Source organism: Tachysurus vachellii, chromosome 15 (genome assembly GCF_030014155.1).
Source record: "Tachysurus vachellii isolate PV-2020 chromosome 15, HZAU_Pvac_v1, whole genome shotgun sequence".
Lineage (NCBI taxonomy): Eukaryota > Metazoa > Chordata > Actinopteri > Siluriformes > Bagridae > Tachysurus > Tachysurus vachellii.
This window is the reverse complement of record NC_083474.1, coordinates 18,358,933-18,383,242: the sequence shown is the minus strand read 5'-3', so window position 1 is coordinate 18,383,242 and position 24,310 is coordinate 18,358,933. Positions and strand designations below refer to the sequence as shown.

The window sequence follows — 24,310 nt, the reverse complement described above, 5'->3', positions numbered from 1 at the left end:
TGCATGGTTCAAGTTGGGAAATGAGTAATCTGTCCTAGTGTGTGATTTGCAGTCATTTGGTGTGTTTTATGTTATGCAAAAATAGACCGAAATTGTAGAATGTATAATCTTTTTATACAAATGATTTAATGAGACGTAAATAAGCTAAATCTAGCTCTACACACTGTAAATGGATGTTCAGAGAACACTCGAGGGTGGAAAAAAGCAGACGTCCAGGCACCGAGGACAGTCGGGTGTCATGTCCAGACTATTAGGGTGTTTTAAAGCCTAAAAACAGAAACATTTCTTATTGATTTTACCAAAACAACATTTTTCATCGTATATTGTTGCCACTGCCCGGGTTCCCAGGCAGGGAGCTAGCACAGCACCTAAAAAGCTAACTCTCAGTGCCGGTCCCTTATCCCAGACAAAATAGGAGGGTTGCTTCAGGAAGGGCATCCGGTGTAAAACCAAATCATATACCAGATAATCCACTGTGTGAACCACAAACAGGGAACAGCCAAAAAAAAACAACATCACCAACATATAGCTATTCAACCTTATAACATGGTGGTGTAGCTCATTCAAATTCCCACTGACTGCTGCACTACACACATCAGCCTCAGGGGTGAGCTATCTAACCCTAGACCATCTTTCCCTAACTGGATAAATTAGTATACATCAAAAATCAAACAAAACAAAATCATATAAATCGCACATCTGCACTGCAAACAGTTTTAAGGAAACTAAACACAAGCGCAAATAAAACGCTTTCCAGACCTGATCCGTTACATGCAAAGTGAAGACAAACCCGTACATCATAGTCAAAACTCATTATTTTCTCCTGGTCTACATTACAAACACTCTTAACTAATTAACTACCTGGACATACTTTAGAGTATTACATTATATTACTGTAGCTAAACTTTTAGCCGAGTCACTTTTATCCTTTGGTTGCATGTGGTAGCTCAGTGGTTAAGGTGTTGGACTACTGACTGGAAGGTCATGGGTTCATATCCCAGGACCAAGCTGCCACTGTTGGGCCCCTGAGCAAGGCCATTAACCCTCAATTGCTCAGTTATAAGTCACTCTGGATAAGTGTGTCTGCTAAATGCCGTAAATGTAAATGTTTCAGAGACTGGACAAGAGACAAGAGATTGGACCAAACAATGAATCCTGTGCTATTACACAATGGACAAGAATTTCTTGATAATGTAGTTAATGTAGGAATAATCTGATATATCCAGGTCTAAGGAAACTACAAGGAACTGTTCTGTAGAGAACCTAAACCGGTTCCATCACATGCTACAGTATATACCCCAAAACGGTTCTTATAGTATCAGTATATAGAATCATTTTTAGGTGTTCAGTTAAAAAGAGGCCAATTTGGGTTCTTTGGATGCAAGTTAGATAGTTCCTTATACAGGGCTCTCAAGTTTTGAAGACAGGCAAGAGTGACATTTCCAACCCCCCAGCAAACCCCCCGGACACCAAACCCCCCAAAACCCCCACCAAAAAAAAAATGTGTTTCACCAGGATCACTGACCACATTTTAACCAAATACAAAGTATTTGTTTAATTTCCATTTATTAATGTGTGTGTGTGTGTGTGTGTGTGTGAGAGAGAGAAAGAGAGAGGGAGAGAGAGAGAGAGCGAGAGAGAGAGAGAGAGAGAGAGAGAGAGAGAGATTATGACTGGTGGTGTTTATTGTAAGTGTTTGTTACCTTTTTGGACTCCTTTATCATTTGTAATGTTGCTCACATTTAAAACAGTTCAGCTCAAGCCCAGACATTTTTAGGGTCATGATTGAGGACAATGTCCCGTTCAGAGACAAGCTGTTTCGTGTTGAGGTTTTGTTCAAACCGACCATCAAAAATACCCCTAATATCTAATGTGTGTGTAAATATATATATATATATATATATATATATATATATATATTTTTTTTTTTATTGGTTGTTGTGTTAAATCTTACTGATTGGCTATTGTGTAGCCTCTTTTTTGATTGGCTGATAAGTGTCACGCTCGACTAAGAGCTCCAGGGGAGACGCGCTTGATTCCTGCCTGGTTCCATAGACACAGTGGTGCGGACAGATACATTTTGGGCGCTGAGGCTTATTAAATATATGATAAATAGTCAAAAAGTTTTTCTGCGTGAGAAATACAATGTGTGGCGGGAGAACGGGAGAAAAGACCAAAATGCGTGACTGTCACTCTCAATGCGTGACACTTGACAGTCCTGCTTCTAGAATAATTTAGGGTTTCTTTATTAGTTTTAGTAGTAGTATTCATAGTAGCCAAGAAAATACAGCAAATTCAAACAGTATTATTTTATTTCCGCAAAAACACGATGTTATGAATACATTCTATACAGTATTGATAAAACCAAAACTCTAAAATTTTTCATACACACATCATTTGAAAACATCTCCCTTCGTTGTGTACGTAGAGATACAATTCTAAAAAGTAACCGCACTGATTCTTTGAATTATAGAACTGTTTTGATATAAAAGGTTCATTATTCTCCAAAGGGTTTACATAGAACCTCAAGTCAAGTCAAAAAGCTTTTATTGTCATTTCAATGATATATAGCTGAAGGACCGTGGTGCTACATAAAACAACACAGAGCTAAGGATATAAAGAACCTTACTTTGGAAAGGGAAAAAGGATCTTTTGGACAATATACAACCCTAGGCTTCTATATCAAACTTCAAGAGAGCTTTCTTTTGCTAAGAAGCATTAGTTTCCTAAAGATAAAAGAGAGCAGAGTAATTATAGGTTTGAGCTATGGCTAAATCTCCATCACTAATGGATTTGATCTATTTGTGATGGACATGCCAAAAAATGTGTGGTTGTATCACATGTCTCGTAACTGGCATTGCTTTATTTGTAATCCTTATCCGATACCGCTAACACTAGCGTCATTCTTAGCGATCTTCGAATTCACTCTCTGTTTAATTCACATCAAACATAAATCATATAAACAGTACAAAACATATAAAGAAATAAATATAAACATTCTGGCTCCCTTCTAGATCTCTTCTCAATACAATCATCCATGGGACAATGCTGTATTTCACACAATCTCTCAAGCATGGCTAACGATATTAATGTGCATGAAGTACACAAAAGTTGTCTCTGAAGTTCCAGCCAAGGCATTAAGCTCACTGAGAGCGGATACCCATGCCCTGTGGTGGGGGAGTTTGTGGGTAAACACACCCTATTGTGTTCTGCTGGGTTCAGTGCGCGTTGTACGCTACGGATATTAGCGGTGTAATGTTAAACCACAGCGTTTACTGTAGTGGGCGCTCTCTGTCATGCAATGCCATGCCACACATTTCAAACGGTAGCTGTTAAGGGTGACGATCGATTTAGTCTCAGATCAAAACTCAAATACAAACTAAGAATAAACTAATTGTTATATGGTCCAAAGAAAAGAAGGTTTAAAACATAGCAATTTGTATAAAGTACGTTGTATTTGTATTTAGTAAATTAGGGAAATATTCTCATCGATCTCACTTAAATTTTTATTGTGTGAAGTGATGAAGGCAAAAATGTTCATGGTTGTTAACAGCAGAGGTTGATCACAGAGCAGCTTAAGAACGTTTACGTAGAAAATCTGGGACACGCTCCATAAGCTAGCCCACGGGGAGCTAAGAGAACACAGGGCTGGGTTCGCCTGCCATTTATAACAGTCCAGAAATACCTCAAAATAAAAAAAAGAAAGGAAAATCCTTCAACAAATCATCAACAATGAAACAATTCATGACTTCACACTGCCACCTTGCTATATTAAGTTTTGTGTTTGTTTTTTTTTTTAAACCACTTCATAGTGTGCATATTATTTCCCAAAAGACAGCGAATAAAAGTCGAAAGACAAAAAGGACAGAAGAGTCCACCATTTACCCCTCGTCAAGCCCCCGTTTCCATGAGAACCTCACCCCAACAGAATCGCTTTCTCAGAGAGATTGACAAAGAGGAGACACAGAAAGGGTGTTTGTTGACTAGTCAGAATTCATTTGAATAACACTTGCCACTCTGTTTTGATGCAAAGCATCCGTATGGAACGAGAGCTGTAATAATATGTATAATAATACGTATCTTTAGGTAAAAAACGAGTTCTGGAATTTTCTGGAAAGGTTTCAATCAGAATGAGATCAAAATCAACTGAAAGAATCATGTCTGGATTCTCCCAAAATAAGACTGATAGAATATCCTGTTTTATTACCTCTTCTTATTTCTTTTCATTTATTAGATCCATAATTTCATTTATTTATATCTAAGACTAGAAGGATTAGGCCAGCTTTTTTATTGCACTGCAAGTTTATTGCACTGCAAGTATCGTCGCTGTCGGGCGGAAACCTCGTATGTCCAAATTTGGTCAATTTCATATTTCTTCACATATCGATGCTATTGGTCAGTCCCCACGTGGGTCTGTTATTTTTACAAGTTATTAACCAATCTAAAGTCTTGAAAATAGCTTGAGCGCAAATCTCATAACTCCATTGGACACTTCAACTGTCCACTTCTTCCTCACTCCGTGTGAGAGCTTCGCGCCATATTTCTCCTTAATTAGAGTCGCAACGAATCAACACGTCTTCTGAGGTAAATGTCTTCAAAACACTGGGCTCAAAGAAAAAAAAATCTTGACCCCCGCTAGTTCTGGTGCTCGTCTGAGGACAGGAATTTAGCGCAAGACAATCCACTGCAACGCGGACTAAACCCTGTGTACTGCAGATAAGGTACAGCGTTTTTTTAATTTCCTGAAAAATAACGGTTTTGGAGATACGAGGATTCCGCCCGACAGCGACGATATAATAAGTGTAGAGGTATGCGACAAATAATTTTGAATTTAAAGTCTTTATCAACTTGTATACCGTGTTCATGTTTATCCGGTGTGAACAATTTGAACAGGAAGTTGGTTAAATTGATTGATCGATTAAAGATAGTAACATGAGTGACACTGTGATAGAATTAAAAAGAATCCTGTCTCTGAATCCTGAACATCACCTCGTCAGTCATGCTAATTCCTAAAATCGTCGGAGGAACATTGTACGCCGGCGAGCAGCGTGAAATCGATATGCAACTATTTCCACTAAAAGTTTTCACACGGTCATAGCCACCCAAGCCTTTTTCAGAAGACCACACCAAATCCCTTACGCCGAGGGGCCTACATCTGTGACCACCTTTAATGAGGCTCATTTAATGAGCCTTCGATGAACTGCGCTGTGGAAAAACCAGGGGCTCGTATTGGGGGAATAAAGAACCGCCATCAGATCAAAGCCCTGACAGTTACGAGCGAGCGTGAAGTGTTCATGAACAACCGTTCATGAAGGAAAAAAAAAAAAAAACCTGGGCTTTAGCACAACTCCAGAAGTCTCTGAGGCTAATGAAGACAACAGGGAGTGTTCACAGTGAACAGGAGGCTTAAACATGGAGTCAGTTCCTTCTACTTAGGTTGTAGACAGTCTAACAAGGGCATTTTGTGCTCATGGTAGCTTGAAAATATTACATCACCTAGCAGAGGACTGCATTGAGAATGCATGTGTTTATATTCTCATATTCATTTTATTGTCTTTTGGGAAATGAAAAGAAAAAAGAAGAAGAAAAAAGATGACTCATTCTATACCAGGCTTGTGTTCTACCAATTAAATGATTGTAGATGTCTATTCGGATTATATTAGCATAAAAAAAAATAAACTGCTCACTCCTATTAGTCATCGCCACATCATTTGGCCCCGCCCACTTTGCATCAAGTGTCTGTACTGCAGCTTTGTGTGTGTGTGTGTTTAACTCATGCTTCCTGTTTCATCACTTGTTTTAAAAAGAAACAGTTATTATTAACATAAATGAAATTTTTTTTTGTTTAGATTTTCTAGATTTTCTTTTTACCAATTGGGGCTGTTCAGTACTTTACTAACTCAGGCTCATTGATGGTGACATTCAGCTATTATACAGCATCAGGACTTTTCTATCAGTTAGAGTAAGTAATATTTGGTCATATAGCAAAATATTTAAAAACCCGTCAACTCTGTGACTGTCGGCGCTGCTGAAATTCGACCTCGGATCGGGGATTATGTCTTAACTCGAAAAGCACACAGCATCTCTTCATCTTCTTTCTAAAGTACACAAGCTACACAATTCTCTTCACTGTTTACTGTAGCTAGCTGGCTAAGCTACTGTCAAGACTTGATTTCCTGGGATGTAGTGTATCTCAAATGCAATTGGCTGTTATCAGTCAAGCACTTCGACATGCCATCACGCTGACTTCCTGTCTGCATAACAATGAAATCATGGCTCTCACTAAAACCGGTAATAAAATACAGACTAAATTCCTACATTAGGATAAAAAATATTCCAATTATATTACTACCAGATTTTCTTTTCACAACAATACTTACTGAGGTAATAATAATGTTTAAACAACCAGATGAAAGATTTTTCTTATTTTCCACACAATAAAGTCATTTGTTTTGATGAACTGCTTGCCCAAAAGCAGTCTGTTTCTTTTCATCGATCCAAGTCAAACACGAAGGGAAGCGATAAACACGTCGCTGGTCCACTATGCGCTGGTGAATAGATGAGTTTGGATTGTTTAAATTGGATCAGGGAAATCGAGGCCGGCCCACCTGGTGGTGCATCGTCAGGAACCAAATCCAAGAGCTTGTGAAGCAGCAGGGTTCAACACAATCCAATCACCCAAGCTTATCCATTTCATTTCAGACAAGTCCTGCTGAAAAGTTAACAAAGATCTCAGCAGCTGCTGCTTCTGGCTCTGCCTCGGATTAACGCTACGTCTCACCGTGCTTTGTGCCAAAACTCCTTTGAATTTGTGTGTTTTGGACAATCTTTTAACACTACTTATTAGCAGAAGGAAAACGCCAAATCCAGCACCAGTTTTACAAAACTTTATTACACAAGGAGAGAGCATTGGCATGGAAACTATGGCTCTCGTGAGTATTACAAAGGAGCTTTTAAAAGGTGCGTTGTGTTGGGTTGTGTTGTCCAGCAGACACAATTTGATGATCAAAGTTTGCTAACCCAACATCAAGTGTAATTGCTAATGAAATTTTATGTAAGGAAAAGTTTATTTAACATTTTCTTGGGATGAGTCTTCAGTTTCAGTGTTTTCTAGCCCTCGGGTTTTCTGAACATTAACGATTTTTAATTTATTAAAAAATGACGCATCCAATTTTAAATCTGTTTATAATTTCTCTTGTTACTTATCGTCGCTGTCGGGCGGAAACCTCGTATGTCCAAATTTGGTCAATTTCATATTTTTTCACATATATCGATGCTATTGGTCAGTCCCCACGTGGGTCTGTTATTTTTACAAGTTATTAACCAATCTAAAGTCTTGAAAATAGCTTGAGCACTAATCTCATAACTCCATTGGACACTTCAACTGTCCACCTCTTCCTCACTCCGCGGCATATTTCTCCTCAAGAAGAGTCGCAACGAATCAACACGTCTTCTGAGGTAAATGTCTTCAAAACACTGGGCTCAAAGAAAAAAAATCTTGACCCCCGCTAGTTCTGGTGCTCGTCTGAGGACAGGAATTTATCGCAAGACAATCCACTGCAACGCAGACTAAACCCTGTGCACTGCAGATAAGGTACGGCGTTTTTTTCATTTCCTGAAAAATAGCGGTTTTGGAGATACGAGGATTCCGCCTGACAGCGACGTTATGTTATAGCAGTTGAAACCAATCGGTAGTACTGTATTTCTGAAATCCTCCAACCTGAAGACTTTTCTGGGTCAGGCAAAAGTTGTGGAAAAAATAGAAATAAAACACTTCAGGACACAAAGATACACGAGAATAATCAACTTTGGGGTGGGACGAGTAACTCGGCTTTGAATCACGCTGCTTCCTACCATGTTATCACTCATTATTTTCCTATAACAACAAAATGACCCCAAGTGTTTAAGTGCTCACATACTGTATGCTAAGCAGCTGTGTACCCTATAAGCACAAAGACTTTTTTTTTTAAAAAGGGGGAAAAGATAACGGCATATTTTCCAGACGTCTATGAAACCTTTAGAACTTCGCCAAAGTTTTTAATGGGTGTTTTCAAGGACGTAGAAAATCTGTCTGAAAAAGTACCGTATTTTAACGCCCATATCACGTCAAGCCAGGGTTTAAAATGGACAAGATCTTTAAATGGACATCTATAGCCATCTGTAATCATTCTTCGCTCACATGGTAAAACTGTTCAACGAGTCTCAGCTTCTCAACGGTCGATAAAGTGCATTGTGTAGGTGTGGGATATACCGAGGCTCGCTCTTTTCTACTCGGATAGCTCTTCTCTTCTGGCGGAACAGTCTGATGGAAAATGGACAGTAAATTCAATCTAATCACGCCGGCACTTCGGTGGCCCTCCCCGATCGTCTATCAGACGGCCGGGCAGACAGACAGTGCACACAGAGCGGGCAGAGAAAGTCTCCGCAGCCAGACACAAAGAAGAACCAAAAGAGAAAGCAAATAATAAAAGAAGCACAGGGGGAGGATGAGTGTGCTTCCTAGGCTGTCATGCTGCCACTGTTAGCTCAGTATACATCACACATACTAGATAAACACACACAGGGCCCCAGGAGCAGTGGCTTATTTTTTGATGAGGAAAAAAAAAACCTCACCAGATACAAACTGGAACAGACTCAACAAATATGTGACCTTTAAACATATAAAAAGTTAATGTTCCTTCTCAGACTAAACGCCGTCCATGTGATACAACGTTCATTAATCACAATCTAATTCACAGGGTATGCACTGGCTGGCGTTAAAGGGATGGTGATAAACACACACACACACACATAAGAAATGGGATGTTCTGTTTCCTGACCGGACAGGAAGAAGACTGATAATTGAGGTCGAAGGTGAAGGTGATCAGGGAATAGGAAGACCTGAGCGTAAAACATGACTGTGTGTGATCTGTGTATACTGTGACATTTCACTGGAGTGGGAAAAAAACCCGTAGGATTCACAGCATCCCTGTCCAAATCTCAGGCTCTCCAAGTCTGATGTCTGGTGTGTGAGACTATATTAAGACGTGCTGTTTCTAGGTAGCTGAACACCAGACTGTTTTTGTTGTAGCCCCTTCCTGGGAAAGGAGATGGTTCTTAGCTATATGGAGTGACAAAAACTTCCAAACTCTCGAGAGCTATCTAGATGTCTAACCTGCAAGATTATACCCAAGTTTCAATCAGACCTCGTCCCTCCATCCAGCCCTTTCAATCTGATGCTCATTCACACTTATGAAGCTAAGAAATTCTCTTCATTCCCTCTCTCTCTCTCCCTCACACACACATTCTCTTTTACACACATACTCTCTCACACTCTCTGGCTCTCTCTCTCTTTCTTACACACACACACACACATTCTCTTTTACACACATACTCTCTCACACTCTCTGTCTCTGTCTCTCTCTCTCTCTCTTTCTTACACACACACACACACACACACACACACACACACACACACACACACACACACTCTCTCTTTTACACACATACTCTCTCACACACTCTCTCTCTCTCTCTCTCTCTCTCTCTCTCTCTCTCTCTCTTTCTTACACACACATTCTCTTTTACACACATACTCTCTCTCTCTTTCTCTCTCTCTCCTCACACACACATTCTTTTTTACACACTCTCACACTCTCTGTCTCTCACACACACATTCTCTTTTACACACACACACTCTCATACTCTCTGTCTCTCACACACACATTCTCTATCTCTCTCTCCCTCTCTCTCTCTCTTTCCCTCTCTCTCTCACACACACCCTCTTCTGTCCATCCTCCACTCGTCCAGCCATTCACTCCTCTCGCCCCTGGTCTATGCGGGCCTCTCTCACCAGTACGTCAGTCATACTTTCTTCCTGTCTCTTTCCTTCCGGACACTTTGCATTTAATTATTTTTTTTGTTATCTTGTGCTTAAAGTGACCATTCCAAGAATCAGTAGAGCCAAGTTCTTATCCTTGTGTGTGTGCTGAGAGAGAGAGAGCGAGAGAGAGAGAGACAGAGAGAGAGAACTAAATGTCATTTTCTCAGTGCAATACTGACGAATGGTAAATAATAATGGTTAAAGCCATAATTGTGGGACATTTTTAACAAAGACACATCAGCATGTCTGACTCAGTGAGGAAAAAAATAAATCTTAAATAATTACTCATTAAAACAAGATGGTAAGGGTCAAGATTTAAAGACGTGTACCGTTGATACAAATGATACCATGTAAAGTGTGTCCTTTATTTTAATATTCACTTTTACATTCATTTATTGACTGGTACAGACTTGGAGACTCTTTCCTTAAATTTTAAATAAACATCTACATACAGAAAACCTTTCTCTAAGTATAATTTCTCTGTATTTCTGTATTTGTTGGTTATTACTAGTCTTTGAAGTCCCTGTGAATTAACTGTTAAAAATATATTCACTAGAAAAGGAATACGTGGCCGAACCGAAGAAAAAATATTACCTATAATTTACATCAAAATATTGGGTTTCAAAACATAACACGATTGGCTCGTACTTAACCGAATTATAATAAGATATTAATTATATTATTATTAATTCATTCATTCATTCATTCATTCATTCATTTTCTACCGCTTATCTGAACTACCTCGGGTCACGGGGAGCCTGTGCCTATCTCAGGCGTCATCGGGCATCAAGGCAGGATACACCCTGGACGGAGTGCCAACCCATCGCAGGGCACACACACACACTCTCATTCACTCACGCAATCACACACTACGGACAGTTTTCCAGAAATGCCAATCAACCTACCATGCATGCCTTTGGACCGAGGGAGGAAACCAGAGTACCCGGAGGAAACCCCCGAGGCACGGGGAGAACATGCAAACTCCAAACACACAAGGTGGAGGCGGGAATCGATCCCCGACCCTGGAGGTGTGAGGCGAACATGCTAACCACTAAGCCACCGTGCCCCCTTATTATTAATTATTAACCGAATTATAATAAATAAATCGAAAGATGTAGAATCAGCGTGATCGATTCTCGTAGCATTAACGTCAAACAGTTACAGCGTGAAATCTCACGGGGACGTTTGAGCCGACGGGAAATGTTTCCAGTATTAAATTTAGGTGATTAAAACAAAGCAGTCAGAATAGTGCAGTGGTAATGTGTCTATTCTTAGCTCAGGTGAACTGAACCACATTAGATGTACAAAAACCAACGGTGTAGATGTTACTCAGTCGACTGTAGAAAAAATAACGGATTTGAACCATCACAATAATACAAACCTAGTCGTAGTCGAAATCTGACCAAGAGATTTGAGGATTCATCGATGCTGTGATATAAGGTTATATAACGAGTGTCTCAGAGGTAAGGATTTGTCTGAAGATGATGTTTGTCAGCTTCAGAGCTGAATGAGTCTAAATGGCAAAGCAATCAGGCAAAAAAAAAAAAAAAAAATTATGGAAACAACACATTAATAAAAACAGCTCTCATCAAAGCTCTGGATTTTGGACTAACTTGAATCTCGTCTGTCCAGCAATCAATGGAGCCATTTAAGGACTTCTTCTTGGATCTACACTAAACCTAATTGCCACAGTGCAGATTCATCTGGGACACTGAACTCTGTACACTGTGGAACACCACCAGGAGAGAGGTTTATAAATAATGAAGTGCGTTTAAGTAGTGCTGACAGCGATGGCGACAGAGGCTGAAAGTCGATGCTGACTCCACTAGTGATTTATGGCACGCTGACTCAGACAAACTAAAACAATTTACCTGCACTGAAACGTCCAAAACCCCTGCATTGCTCTGGGTTAATAAAAATGGCTTTCTGCGGTAGATACCTTTCCAGTCCAAAATAAACCACTTTCTTTTCTGGGCCTTTGCAGGTTTCCAAATGTTGACACTCAATGTATTAACTCTGGGATGCATTACTTGAGTAACAAATCAGTGCTATTTTTGCTTGGAACAATATTCAGCACGGCATAAAACAGTCCGAAAGTTCTGAACATGCAGATGTGGCACAAAATGAAGCGATTTTATATAAAGATATACAATGGTCCGTGAGGTCTTCGGGAGAGTTTATCAAACTAGTGGATGATGCTTGCCAGAGCTGGCTGGTGGAAATGGCCTAAAGAGCCTAAGTGCACTCTCTCTCTCTCTCTCTCTCTCTCTCTCTCTATGAAAAGGAAAATAAATAAACGGAAAATTTGAAAAATAAGGTTCAATTTTTGTCATGAAAACGGTTTTTTGTTGTTGTTCACAAATGAGTTGTTGAATTTCCACAGCCAGACACAAAGAAGATGTGGTTATAGAATTTCTTGACCAAAATCACCACCATCACTAACATTCCCCCCAAAAACACACACACACACACACACACATAATTAATTACAGGTTAGGGCTCATTTATTTTCTACCCCAGTCAGTCGGTCGGTTGCTAGGTAAGTAGCTAGGAAGGTGGGTGGGTAGTTGGGTAGGTAGGTGGGTAGTTGGGTAGGTACAGTAGGTGTCATGATTAAGCCCGGACTTTTGGCCATGTGCTATTGTTGTTGTCACGTGTCTGCCCCGCCTTCGTCTGCTCCTCCCTGTTTCATCACCTGTTCCTAATGTTGTCATTATCTTTATTGTATTTAAGTGAGCCGCGTTGCTGAATGCAGCGCGGAATCATTAGTTTCATTATACCCGGTGTGGTGTCTAGTCCATGTTAAGTGTCGTCAACTGTTTCATTTCAGTTCTCGTCATGTTTTTGTACCTGTCTTCATGAGTTATTAAACCCCCTTTCATTCGAAGCTATCCTGCCTACGGGTCTGTCTCCTTCCAGCCCCCGGTTGTTACAGTAGGTATCTAGATTCTCAGAGATGCTTGAGAAAATGTTCTCCCCAGAGTCAGTTCCCTCTGCAGATGATACAGCATGACAGATCTGGAGCAGAGATTCGAGTCTTATATCAGAATTGTATAATGACTGTATAAAAAACCTTTTCATCCACACTTTCTAACACTCGCCATCTTGACTTGACTCATAGCGAGAAACAGATGTCCGAACCATGTTTCTCCTCGATGGCCTGTTTTTTTCCAGATTGTCGTCAATCTCCTAACACTCGAACGTCACGATAATCCGTGCTACTGCGCTACAGAACGCTCTTTTTATAAGACTGAAAATTCATTGAAAAGAACAAGGACATTGTCATTTAGTACCTTCCTGGGCAATCCATCTAAAAGCGTCTCAGGCTGAGCGAATAACTTTTTTAATAGAGGAAAAGTTAAAGCGGCTAGGCAAACAGCTAGTAAAAAATATAAGAGGTCGAGCTGTAGGTCGCCGTCTTTCCATTCAAAGGTCCATAAGGTCTTTCCTCCTTCCTCGTGATGGACAGTTTAATATCTCTTGTATTTATAAACCGTAAGGAAATAGTGTGATGGATGGTGTCACTGCTTTGGAGGGATTCGCTAAACATCTCCGTACGTTTTCCTTGATATGAGTTACGCACGAGTCGTACGAGAATTTTTTCGACCATCATAAATCTCGTCTTCCTACTGCATTCCTGCAGGTGATGATTCGAATCCCGCAGGTGCTTTTTGTGTTGATCTGGAGCGAAAAATACGGCGGTTATTGCTGCACAACTTTCCACTTTCACACATAGCATATTTATTGAAGTTCTAACGAAAAGCCCCACCAGACAAATATTTACCATGATTTATAATACGACTCGAAACGTGTTATGAAAGAAAGCACATTCTTGTTCATTAAAATGCATCTGAGACTGGCAGAAAGGACCACGATGCTGATCTACGAGCAGCAAGACGTCTTAAAAAGACCTAAAAATTCCAGAAACAGGGTGCTTATGCCAAAGATGATGGCTGTTTACAGCTCTGAGAAATTTTAGAACTAAAGGATCTACCAAATGTACGTTCTCCTGGGGTGTGAGTCGAATACGCTGAAAGTGTTTAGCCAAAACACTTTAAAGCAAATTGAATTTCCATTCTCCTACCAGTCAGACCGGACAGTTTTAATACAGCGTGCTATGATGATACAAGAAAGACCTGATTTGAGAAAAAAAACACACTTTCTCTTCAGAAATAATTCAGTCTGGGGGCGTTTTCTGGAGGAACTGACGACGGCAGGTTCACACAGAATTCCTTCTAAAACATTGATCCATTGGAAGGTTTGCAATAGGTTCATCAGCTTATTGAGTTTTAATTACTTTCTTTTGGTAAAAAACACTTATACTGCATAGAACAGTGCTTTTCCGGTTTAAATGCTGTCATAAATTATGACTTGCAATTCAGGAATCGATGGTAAATAAGATGATTTTTAGCCATAAAGGTATGCATGAGAGATGAACTCATGAACCATGAAGGTGAAATATACACAGTTCCCTCAATCCTGTCAATGTCTGATTTTATATTTTATCTCCTTCAGGGTTTCCCGCAGCACCTAGCAGTTCGGGCGGCCCGCCTAAGCTGGGAAACCCTACCGCCTTAACTAGGTCGTCCAAAAAAAAAAATTCCGTTGCACAAAAGGCCGTCAAGTGCATCTCGGAGAATAGCGCGACACACCGCGAGCGTGCACACGCGCCACACGGCCGAAATGAGAGAAAGACGTGGTCCGTTACTGTGAACTTTAAGTGGACTTATGTTTTGGGTTTATTTAAGCCTGTTATTGTATTAGTCTATAGTTCTTGCAAATTTAAAGTAAGTTAGCTGGTGATTTTGGTGTTTGAGTTCTTCACCTGCTAGCTAGGTTGCACGTGCCTGTTTTTAATAATTGTTAAACGTAGTACAGAGTCTGTGGTCTATCTCACAAAGAGATGAGCCAATCACAGTACTCAAGTGCAGAAGAGAGAGATGTTATCCTGCCCACCTGAAACAGACCATAAACCGGTTGAACTCCAGAACACAAAAGAGTTTTCAAAGGGCACCAAAATCAGGATGTATGAAAGTCCCAATAATCAGTCAGTTCTGAAACTCTTTCAAACATTCCTGTCTTACATTCTCCTCACTTTCTCCACATCTCCTGGGTGTTCTGCTTGGAGCACATATCCGTCATTGACCTAACATCAACAAGCTCAGTATGTGTTTTAACCAAGTATGCATCCACACACTTCATTTGTTCTGGTTCATATACACTCATATATTTCAAACGTAATGCAGTCAGACCTAATTACACTCAGCCACCTTAATGTGCCCCATTAGCCATTCAATTTAGTTCCAAACAAATCGATTCAAAAATATAAAATGGGATAATCTGACCGCAGCCAGTGGCTATGGACCTCACTTCTGTTCCCCAACACTGTCAGCACTGTGGAATATTCCACCTCGCTCGTTATTGCGACTGGCAGAGTCTAATCGGAGCCTGAGACTGCTGGCAGACTGTGAGGATGCTTTCTTGGTGGTTATGACGCTTAGGCCAAAAGACATGGAAGCAGTCTAGAACTATTACAAATTGCATTTTCATGAAAGTATGACGAGGGGTTATTTGATTACTAGATAAGCAAAACATACTTGATTTTTATTGCTCAGACCAATGCATTATGACTACTTGTGCTCAGTTTGTACATTCATTCATCTTCTACCGCTTATCCGAACTACCTCGGGTCACGGGGAGCCTGTGCCTATCTCAGGCATCATCGGGCATCAAGACAGGATACACCCTGGACGGAGTGCCAACCCATCGCAGGGCACACACACACACACTCATTCACTCATACCTACCATGCATGTCTTTGGACCGGGGGAGGAAACCGGAGTACCCGGAAGAAACCCCCGAGGCACGGGGAGAACATGCAAACTCCACACACACAAGGTGGAGGCGGGAATCAAACCCCCAACTCTGGAGGAGTGAGGCAAACGTGCTAACCACTAAGCCACCGTGCCCCCCTCGGTTTGTACAGTTAGAGTTAAATATGTTGATGTTCCAGCCGGTATAAGCAAACGCCTTCCATTTATTGTTCTTCTACAGTCACACACGTTACCTGAGCTTTGCCATTAGTACTGAGATTTAACCAAATCCTCAGTTGCTTAGCTCCGTTTTTTTAAGCCGGCCTTAAGCTAAGCCCACACACTCACACAATCCCCAGCTGCTTTCCTATGAAGTAAGGAAAATGTTCCAAAAGTGTAGAATTGTTGATACAAGGACTTTATGCAAATTCGTACTCTGCATCATTGGTCAAACATACGGTACAACACTGAAAGCTAGCGTTTACATTTCTGATAGAATGTATTAGAAAATAAATGTGATAAGGAAATAACAATCCATTCCTCAATTCCTCACCATCCCGAACACAGCACATCTTTACAAATGAACCAAGGAATAAAGGAATGAAAAACGATTACAGCATTCTATGAAATGTCAATCCAACAAATCTTTTGTAGTAAAGATCCATAAGCTAAAACTGCAGCTCAAATGACAAAGCGCCAGTCTCCTCAACAGTCTTGGATATGGAAGATTTCCAAATACTACACAGTATTAGTCAAACCAGGTAAATACAAAAAAAAAAAAAAAGAAACCACAAACTGGTGGTCTAACTTCAGCTCCCATCTCAGGAAATCGTCCAGACCCTGGTGGTTGATGGTTAAAAAAAAAAAAACACTGACTCCCACCTGAGCAGCTAAAATGGCCTAGCCTTCTGCACAAGCTACAGTACTTCCTGTTAGAATAAAAGTCCACCAAACCAGACCAACTGAAAGTGCAAAATTTTATTTCTTTATTTCTTTCTTAATGTCTGTTAATACCTTCTCACAACTAATGTGGCTATTTCGCAAACCAAGCATTAAATTATATTATACTAATATGACACTAGCATAATGTCATAATATTCTTTCATCACTGTTCACATAATCTATAATTCTAAAATAATCTGCAGAATTATACCAATTTTTTAATTGTGATCGTCTCATACAGTGGGTGGAACCTTCGGCAAACCAGTCACTCTGAGCAAATTTGTATTTATCAATTTTACAACATTTTAATTGTTTTAACCAGAGATGTACCGTAAAAAGATAATGAGCTGTAAAGTAAAGAAACAAAATAAAACGAACGCTAACTCTATAGCACCACCACGCTTAACAGATGAATTACAGATTTTTAAGTGGATCATAAGTGTCACCAGAATGTAACTGGATCATGCTAACTAAATACAGTGTGCTAAATAAATGCACTTCTCTGTAGACACTTTCCCCAAAACAGCACAAAATCCAGACAACAACTTTTCCAGAGGGACAAAGGGACTGTGCAAAGTGGGGGTGAAAGGAAGCCAGCAAAAAAGATAAGTGGTTTGAGTGTGTGAGAAACGAGAAGGGAAAAAAAACAGAACAAAAAGACAACACAGAGACAGCAGACAGAACGAGAGCAGAGGGACTCATCCCCGGCCAGCTCTAGCTGCCCCCTCTGGAGACAACGCTCATGTTTTCTTTCCCTCTTACCCTCTCATCTCTCACCAAACTTACACACTCTCACAGACTCTTGGCAGAGAGTTGCCGAAATTCTGCTCACCTGCAACAGACAGTCTGATCTACAGCTTCTGATGAAAACCCAGCAGTCTAAACACTCGCTAAACACATTCCCACCCAGAGTCATCCCAATCCCAAATGCTGAGCCAACACAACTTCACAGCCCCTTTACACAGCTTCAGAAGCCCCAGCATAGCCTTTCGCCTCACAGACAGCTCGGTCGGAAGCACAGAAACGCCACTGTTTGCTCCCGTCAATGACACTGATTGTACACTTGCAGGCTTCATAATGTTCATGCATTTGATACGTTTCTGCAGACAGCAAGTAAAATAGACCAAAGCAAAACAATTAGCGTTCCGGAAATATTTGCACTTTAATGCAAAAAAAAAAAAAAAAAAAAAAGACAAAACTATATCTGCTTTTCAGATGATGCCTGGGTGTTCTAGCACTTAAAGAAAGGGTTCAGCGAAAAATCCAATTTATGTAATTTTTCCTCTTACTCCAGCCAAAACACACTTGGTCTCTGAAATTTGCTTCTTTTTTTTTTTTTGCTAGAAACCTACTCAGACCCAGTTAGTGGAAATCTAGATCACTTACAATGGCCAAATATTTATATAACCTATTCATTTATTCATCTTCAATAATAATTTCATCCTGTCAGGCCAGCAGTGAATCCAAAACCTTTGCAAAAAACACATCATGAATGGGATTCCAGTCAATCTTAAGGCACAAAATAACTTCATATATCCAAACAACCCAAGGGTATGTTTTTTTTTGCTAAGAGACATATAAAGAACCTGACCTGGAGACTAACCTGGGTTAATTATCTTACCGCTACCTGTTCTAACTGATCTTCATACAGTTGCTACAAAGGACACTAGGAAAGCTAGTGTCATGGACTTGAGTCACATGACTTGGTCCCAAATGACTTGGACACAGACTCAAGTCAAAGGTTTGCTGACTTTCAACTCGACTTGAAAGACTTGGTACATTTTTTCATTCCAATGATGAAAAGCGATGCATTAAAAGGTGTGCAGTGAATCATATTCTTTCCCCTAACAAAAATTTCCAAGGTCAACATTCGACCACTCCGACAGCCAATCAAATTGAACTAGAAAACAACAAAATGAAGAGACTGCTGACTAAGTTGGTAAGTTGAAAGCAACCTTCGCCTACAAGGACCGTCTTTTTTGCGACAACTAAGGGGCTGCAACAGCTTCAAATTTTGTTTGCTATTTAATGCTGCACAAAGCAAATCCCAAGGCAAAGCCGAGTAGAACTGAACTTTGAGCAAAAACAGTTTACACCTCGTCTCATGAGAAATTAAACTTTAATATTCAGGTTTCATATTTCAAATATCCATATATTTGCACTCAATAAAAAAGTTTCTATAGAAAATGCTGAACACCAGTTTTCAAAAATTTTTATTTGTTAAAGGTCATGTTAGTTTGCTTAGGTCTTGCCTTGTGATTTGAATACTTACTTACTTGTGACTTGCAAAATAATTACTTGGTCCCATCTCTGGTTATAGCTACAGGATAGAAAGAAATGCTAATGCAATCCACATGAGGCGAATCATTCATTAAGATAAGATAAAGATAAGATAAGATATTCCTTTATTCGTCCCACAATGGGGAAATTTCTCTGTTACAGCAGCAAAAATATATAAAAAAGAATAAAGAATAAAGCCATAATATCATATACCATATTATACAATATATCAGTAACTGCTAGGTCGGGGTTATGGTGGATTCAAAGCTGGATTGCACACTGGAAGGGACAGCAGTCCATCAGAGAGCACGGTGATGTACACACACATTTATGCACACCTAGAGGCAGTTTAGGGTAATCAATCCGCCTACCAGCATGTATTGAGGACATGGAAAGAAACCAGACTCCCCAGAGGACACGGGAAGAACTTGCAAAACCTTGCATAAATAGTAACATGAGCTCACTATCGAACCACAGACCACTCGAGCTGTGAGACTTTACCCACTGCACCATTACTGCCCTCATCAGACAAGCAGTTTTCAGGAAATATGGTTTATACTAGCCTTTCTAACCACTGTGTTAATAACTGTTCATTAACCAGCATGCAGATGTAAGTATAGAGTGGCACTTGAAAGTTTGTGAACCCTTTTGAAATTTCTGTATTTCTGCATAAATTCTGCATTTTTGTCCTAAAAGCACAGAAAGTGAACACGATTAAACAAATCAGACAAATTTATTATACTTGTTATTTTTTTTTTTTGTTCAGGAAAATGTTACAAATATTATATATTTGTGAGTGGCAAAAATATGCGAAGCTTTACATTACATTAATTTAAAGGTCTAATTAGAGTCCATCTGTTTTCAATCAATGGGATGACAATAAGCTGTGAGTTGCCTGTGAGTTCCCCATTTTATTTAAAGAACAAGGATATATCAAAGTATGATACTTACTTTCAACGTGTGTTTGTGGAAGTGGATCAAGGCACAAAAAAAAAGGAAGATTTCTGAAGAGTTTTTGTTGCTCATCAGGATCTCTAAAGAGTTTGGACTCCACAAATCTATAGTCAGACAGATTCTGTACGAATGGAGGAAATTTAAGAGCATTGCTACCCTCCAAAAGCAAGAGATTTAATAGTCTGTTGGGTAAGAAAGAAACCAAAACCAGGCTTCTTACTTGTTAAGATTCAACATTAATGAATAAATAGTCTAGTTTTTATATTTCCATTGTAACCTTTCAAAAATATTCCAATTCATAATCCCAGTTCAGGTTTGGACTCTTTATACATACAGTAGGTGTGTTTTTGTCATTGCCTTGTAAGCACCCGTTTGGGAACCCACAGTTTGCAGCAGGTAATGTTGCCACATCATCGAAGTGGGATACCTGGGATACTGTCTCTCATATTCACATGTTTTCCCCTTGCAGATATGAGTTTCCTTTCGATTCTTTGGTATACTACAATTTCCCATAAGCATGCCTTTCAGAGGAGTGGAAACTGTAAATTGCCCCAGGATGTGAATGTGTGGGTACACGGTAACCCATAATGGATCAGTTACCCGGGATGGGAAACTGATCCATTATGGGTTACTGTGTACCCCACATTTATACTTATTAAACCCATTTCATTTGCAGTTATTCATACAAAACTACATATTTATATTATTACCTTCAACTGGCTTCTGGTTAGTTGTTGGGTTCTTACTCTTCAATTCTTCAATTTGTCTTGGTTTAATCCCTATAAAGCCCTATTCGGACGGGATTAGTTTTACATGGGGACGTGGAGTAATGCAATTTTACCTCAGGACGTCTGTAATATTAATTGGCCAATTCGCACGGGACAAGACATCTCAGTAAAACTAGCAGAAGTGGGAGGGGTAACTCGCTTTACGCACCACAGTAACCTCCTTGTCGTCATGTGCGTATGACGTTGCTTCCTGTTATCACGTGCGCAAACAGACAACATGGCGCCTGCATGCTTGCAAAACGCGCCAAAAACTACTTTTAAACAGGAAATGACGGAATTTTACGGTACATCTTTACAGCGGGTCTATTCGGACGGGATTAGTATTACCTGAGGTAATTTTTCCGGACATTTTTACAGAAGGTAAAAGTCGCCGTAATCTTTACTGACATTAGCCCTATTCGGACAGGATTAGTTTTACGTGGGGACGTGGGGGTAAAGTAATTATTACCAGAGCTCCTCTGTGATTTTAGTCCCGTCCGAATGTGCCATCTCGGTAATCATTACGGACAATGTCAGTAAAGATTACGGCAACTTTTACCTTCTGTAAAAAGGTCCGGAAAAATGACCTCAGGTAGTACTAATCCCGTCCGAATAGACCCGCTGTAAATATGTACGGTAAAATTCTGTCATTTCCTGTTTAAAAGTAGTTTTTGGCGCGTTTTGCAAGCATGGAGGCGCCATGTTGTCTGTTTGCGCACGTGATAACAGGAAGCAACGTCATACGCACATGACGACAAGGAGGTTACTGTGGTGCGTAAAGCGAGTTACCCCTCCCACTTCTGCTAGTTTTACTGAGATGTCTTGTCCTGTGCGAATTGGCCAATTCATATTACAGATGTCCTGAGGTAAAATTGCATTACTCCACGTCCCCACGTAAAACTAATCCCGTCCGAATAGGGCTTTAGACAGGGTTCCAAGTAAAACCTCTGTCAAAAGCTAAAAAATCTTACCTATCCAAAGAACCCTGATGGAACCCATAGAGATTCTTGTCTTTCTGTAAGAGAGTATGCTTGGATTGCATTTTCCCTCAATTGCCCATAACTTTGGATAAAAGTACCTGCCAAAAATAAAAATAAAAAAATATATAGATGCAATAAATGCAAATAGGAGCTGATGGCTGCTCTTAAAGGTTCCTGAGACAAAACCACTGACTGCACATAAGTCTTTCCTCTCCCTCTTCCCACTGTGTTGTCTAACTACTCTAGAGTGTCCTAAATATGTCAATACTGAGTACTGTACCAGCTAGTTTATTCAGTCACACTTCGATTATTCAGTGTTAGAGCTGCCAGAAGCTTCAGAATAAAACTACTGAGATGAACAAACCGTAGTGATTTCAAGCATACAGGCTCTGACCTGGACATCCCCAACTGTCCATACTGTATGTGGGTCCACATTTAGGCTAAATCCAATGCCACCACTTGGCCTCAGCATAAGTGCCTGAGGAAGCATTATATTTGCTAACACATTAAGCAGCACATCTCATTTCCTGCAATTTGCCTGCTCTGTGTAAATAGTGTGCTTTAACCACAGAGCTGGGGGAAACATGAAGGCATGGTATTTAGCGGGAAGAAAAAAAAATCATAAAGAGATCATAGAAGCAACTTGCCTCAGATAGCAATATGGGGCAGAAAACAGCAGTCTGCCACTGATGCAGCTATACATTTTCTGTATTTCGGCACTTATAATTGGTAAGAGCTAGTGGTCACCTAGATTACATGGTTTAAGCAAAAAAAAACAAAAAACACTAACCTAGAGTTGTAATTATAGCTATTTCAGAAAGCTCTTAATATTAACCGAGGCATCGTTTTCGTAAATGAAGACTCCATGGAGCCATTTGTTGGATAGTTATGTTCTTTTGTTTCTGAGTAAATCTTCTGCATATCCCTGCAGCTGCCCTTAATTATTGCATTTTATTCATTTTCTATTTCTTCAGAAAAATCGGCTATTTGTAATTCATCTTGTCTCCAGTAAGCTTTGTAATCATATAATTTATAATGTTCCAACTTCAGTTTTGATCCAAGTGAGATTGTTGTTCCAGATATACAGCAATAAAAAAAACGTCTATGTATCTAATATCTGTTTTTAGACCAAAGAAAGATTTTTTTTCCCCTCGACAACCCCATAAAACTGGAAACCAGTGTAACCAACTGGAAATCAAACAACGACTTTGTTAGGTAGAACCTTATAATTCAAAGGTTTTTATTTTTGCATCCAGAAGCAGAAAAAGCCAAGGTTTATCTTTCTGTGCAAACTTTTTTTGAACTCTCCACTTTCTCTCCCAGAAGAATTCATCATAAACCGCTTCCAAGCTGAATTTTTTAAGCCGCTTCAAAAAAAAAAATGGTGAGAATTGCAGACATTTGTCATTATGGAGAATTGCCTGGCATTATACACACACAAAAAAAAAGAAGCTTGCCTTTTGTGACCAAGTCATTTTATTTCCAGAAAATGAAAAATTTCCAGTTTGTTCTTGAGGGAAAAAAAAAAAAAAAAAAAAGCATCAGATGCAAATACTAAACGAAGAACGGAACAGACATCTGACCATGAACAAACAGCCATATGGTAGTGTGTTTGCTGCCTAATGAGGCATACAGACTTCCACTGTATTCCTGACCTGGCAGCCGGTCCACAGGGAAACCTGCTGAGGTCTTCCGCTATCTAATAGTATAGCTGAGACTTCAACACAGTTTCTCCTGGCATTAGGAGAAAATATCAGTATGCATCCACCAAAGAGTTTTATGACATTAAGGAACTGTATGGGTTAACTCATATTAAAAAGAATAAATGGTTAAACTTTGAAATGTGAGAAAAGTTATAGCCCTATTGGAGTTTAGCGGTTGCAGCTTTCTTCACAAATTTGTCTGTATGATATCCAACAGTATTTCTCTTACTCTTTTCTACGTATTTGCACACAGGACTGGGTTATGAGAAGAGAAAATTCATATTTTCATATACATTTTTCACAGTTCATCAAAACCACAAAATAAAATGCCTCGTTCAAAACACACACAGCTCAAATGACCTTCAATTTACAGTTTCGGAAAAGACATTCCCATGTCTGTAGGATCGTTTGTTAGCTTATGAGAATGTGGGCTTATAAAGGTTTTGGGGTTCGCAAGAAATTCCAGTTTTACAAAATGCCTCCCAAAGAGCATGTTGCTTTGGAGTTTAAAGGAAACACAATCTAGAAAGTTATTTAACAGCCCAACACTGATCTAAATGGTCATTACAGCATTTCAAATCTCTTTGTTTTAGCTTCACACCAGAATAAATCATTACCACAAAGGCCACACATTGAAACAAAAGGATTTTTCCTACGATCAAAAAGCCGCATATTGGATTTTTCATGTCTGTGGGACAAAGTGTAAAATTAAACACACTTTGCCTTTGAAAACTGATATATAGAGAAACACAAGAGTAGTATAACATTAATACAAACACCTCAATGGCTTTAAAATTCATTCATTCATCTTCTACCGCTTATCCGAACTACTTCGGGTCACGGGGAGCCTGTGCCTATCTCAGGCGTCATTGGGCATCAAGACAGGATACACACACACACACTCATTCACTCACGCAATCACACACTAGGGACAATTTTCCAGAAATGCCAATCAACCTACCATGCATGTCTTTGGACCGGGGAGGAAACCGGAGTACACGGAGTAAAC

The 24,310-nt window shown here is 39.7% G+C and overlaps 1 protein-coding gene across 1 annotated transcript in view; it reads right to left on the bottom strand.

The window, feature by feature from the left end:
- The window catches only part of dchs1a (dachsous cadherin-related 1a), a 125,288-nt gene that overhangs the window by 83,878 nt on the left and 17,100 nt on the right, over positions 1-24,310 (bottom strand). The window lies entirely within an intron of this gene.